Consider the following 3971-nt stretch of genomic DNA (forward strand, 5'->3'; position numbering starts at 1 on the left):
AGCCCTATGTTATATTTGTAGGAAGCAGTAAAATGCCAGTGGTCTGTAGAGTAATCAGGTCTTGCTAATCTTTGATTTATGGAGATGACACACACACAGGCTCTCAAGCAGGTTTGTCAGCAGGGAGAGGTAAGATCTTGCTGAGTGCTTCTTTGCTTCCCCACTACCACCACCAAGCAGTTAGGAAATCAGTTACAAAATGGAGGTTGATCTGTTATCTTCTGGGCTCAGTCAGGAAACTAGGAAGGATAAAACTCCTAAAGATATTCACTTTCTCTAAACTATTTCCCCACAGGTTTGAGTAGGAGAAAATAGAAGCTTGATGTCTTTGAGGCTTTTAAGCACAGAGGAAAGGTCTTGCTTTTGGGCTACAAGCAGGAGGAACTCAGCCTGAGGAGTTTGTTAGTATTTCCCTAAATATGACCAGGCAACTGCTCCCAATTGATTAAAGGTTTAATGATATGTAGGGAAGGGAAGGAAGGGAGATCAAACAAGGATAGATAAGGTCAGGGAAGCCCTAAAGTGTTATGTCCAAGCAGCCCCTCCCCCCAAAGGGGAAAGGTATCCTTTATAGCTCGGTTGCCCTCTAAGCCTATAATTAATCTTCTCTAACATCTAAATAACTAAATAGAGATAATTGTGATGTTGATTGAAGGTCAAATCAAGGTAAAGCAGATTGGCAGCTGGGAACTAAAATGGCTTTGTTCAGATTCAAGCCTCTAGTTCTCAAGAGCCACCAGGAACAGGATCAGCAAACAGAGTAACCTGCTTACTTCCAAACCCCAGGACCCAACTGCCCTTACCTGCCTTAAACTGCCCCCTTTCCCAGAGTTCTTGGGGGGGGCTGGAATTCTGAGCTGTGGCTTGACCCCCTCTCTTGCAACTGGAACTCCATTCTGCAATTTCAATGTTCAAAGATTTACAGACACAGCTGTAGTGACTCAGACAACGATGCTTTGCTAAGCAGCCCTACCAAAGTCATTGAGTACACAAGGGGCCAAGATCATGAGTCTCACCAGAGCTCTCCAGATAGGCAAAGACAAAAGAATCAATGTGTACATGGATTCCAAATACGTTTTCAATGTGGTACATCTACGGGTCAAATCTGGAGGAAAGCAAATTGCCTATGGAGACATCATTACACAACTCCTAGAAGTGATACAATTACCCAGAGAAGTCTCAGTGATGCATTGCAGGACTCATCAACAGGGAGAAGATAGTATAATGTTAGGGAACCAGAGGGCTGATATAATAGCCAAATATGGAGCTAGATTTGGACCCATAAATGTCTTAAACTTCTCCTTGGTGGAATGAAGCAGATCTAAAACAAGCCTACACCCAAAGGGAAGTGGAGGACTGGAAGAAACATCAAGGGGCCAAGCTAGTGAGAGGGATATGGTTCTCAGCTTCAGGCAAATCCATCCTGCCAGAAATACTATACTGTCCTCTGTGCAATGCCATCCATGAGAAAGGGCACTATGGAACTCGGGCCATAATTGACACTGGACAGCAAAAGGCATTTCAACCTATGCCATTAGAATGTGTCAAAAGCATAAAACCTGCTTGCAGTTCAATCAGTGTATGACCAGAAGTAAAGGGCTCAGAGGGAGACCGTTAGCCCACACCCTGTTTGAATGTTTTCAGATCGATTACATATCCATGCCAAAATGCAGAGGGTACAGATATGAACTCGTCATCATTGATCGTCTGACTAGGTGGCCAGAGGTATACCCAGCTAAAAAGAACAATGCTGCATTTGTGGTAAAAACCCTTCTAAGAGAGATCATCACAAGATTTTTCCATCTCATCGAAAATTGATTCAGATCATGGCTCTCACTTTGTGCTTTCCATATTACAAGAGGTCTATAAAACATTGGGAATAAAGGGAATTTATCACAGTGTACACCATCCAGAAAGTTCAGGACAGGTGGAAAGATTTAATAGGCAAATAAAGACACTCATTGGAAAGGTCTGTTCAGAAAGTCATCTAAAGTGGGCACATGCTCTTCTAATAGTCCTTTTTTTATTTAAGAAGCCAACCCAGTGGGAACACAAATCTATCCCCATTTGAACTTCTGTATGGTCATCCACCATGGCATGGCACACCTCAAAAAATAGCTTACTTGTCCATGCTTGGAGCAGAATGCAAACTCTATGAATATATCAAGGCTCTACAAGACAGGCTCAAGGAACTACACCAACTTGGGCTGTTAAGCCAAAGAATTCCACTTGATTTTGCCTTACACAGCTTTAAACCAGGAGAGATGGTATATATAAGAAATTTTACCAGGAACTCCATAAGAGACCCCAAATGGTTAGGACCTTATCAAATCTTATTGACAACCCCTACAAGCATGAAGGTGCAGAACAGGGATCCGTGGTTCCACAACAAACATATGAAACCAGCAAAAGAAACCACAAATGAAGAAAACTCAGTAACAGGAACTGAATTAGACCAACATAATAATGATTCAGAAGAGGCTGAAGTCTGACAAACAAAAAAATCACTTACAAAATCCAGAATCAGTGCAATACACAAAATAATTAAATACAATCAACATAATTACAACAACACAACCACAAGATCCAATACAAGAAGAGGAGATTCTATAGGCAACTAATGACAGCAGGCAAATATGATTACAGTTCAGATGAAGGCCCAAAGAACAGAAAATCAATGAGCTGCAAGGATCATCAACAGAAGCAATACAAAAAAGGACACTGGAAAGAGTTGTGAATGTTATAATGCACATTGTAGAAGAGGACTGTTAAGAGTTAAATCTGTATAAATTGTTGCCTTTCTATCTTTGGTGATTATACAGGACTAAGGAAACTGGTTATGTAAGGTTGTTGCATCAGTAAACACATTACACAATGAAATATCACACTATATCACACTATAGTATTACATGCAACACTACACAACAGACAAGGGAAGAAGCGTGATTCTACAAACAATATGAATAGTCAGAGAATACCTATCAACAGAGGTAAGTATCATACATGCATCAGTACACAATAGACATGATACACAACACAAGACTGATACTTAACATGGACCTCGTGTAAATAAACAAGTGTCTGAAGATCATGTAAATATGAAATGTATATATGGGTGCATGTTGTACATAGTTGCAGAGCCCAATTGGATCCCTTTCATCTGAGAAACTCTTCCTCCATATAATCCAAAGTGATAAAGAGTCAATCAACCAAGTCCTTGTAGAGAAGCCATTGACTAATCCTCCTAAGTAATTAGCAGTCTACAGTCCTGACCAGTGTCAGATTCCAATCGCCTTTTCTGCCTCACCCATTCCCCACTGACAGGATCTGCCTTTTACAGTGCTTAAAATATGGTAATGCAAAATTCTACCTCTTATTCCTTAAAGTAAAATTATTATTAGGATCTCCTGGTAAGAATTAAAACTAAATAGTATAAATCTGTATCCATTTGTGATTTGTCTGGTTTTTTTGCACTTTCACTTCCAGAAGTTATCTAGGGAACTGTCCAACAATATGGCTGAATGCTTGTATCTAAGCCAAATTCCTCCTTGGTGCCCAACCCTTTTCTTCAAAATAATACAAAACCTGCTTAATAAAATAAAATAACAAAAAAAAAAAAAAGAGGAAGGAAGGGAGAAGAAGGAGAAGAAAAATTTCTTATGCAATAAAAAAATGGTCTAGGGTTTAAAATGGAAGTATAAGCCAGGGTGATAATACTGCAATAACAACTAGGCCCCAGAGAAGTGAAAATTAAACTAATAAATCCCAAAGTAATGGAGAAGCTAAACTAAATAAAAATTAAAGGAATATATGAGGAGAATTAAGGCACTTAAAGAAATTTTGAAAAGAAACAATAGAATCAATGGCATAGAACATAAAGAAGAAAAATTTTTTTAACATTTATTAATATTCATTTTTAACATGGTTACATGATTCATGCTCCACCTTTCCCCTTCAACCCCCTCCCTCCC

This window comes from Gracilinanus agilis, chromosome 3 (genome assembly GCF_016433145.1).
Source record: "Gracilinanus agilis isolate LMUSP501 chromosome 3, AgileGrace, whole genome shotgun sequence".
NCBI classification, from domain to species: domain Eukaryota; kingdom Metazoa; phylum Chordata; class Mammalia; order Didelphimorphia; family Didelphidae; genus Gracilinanus; species Gracilinanus agilis.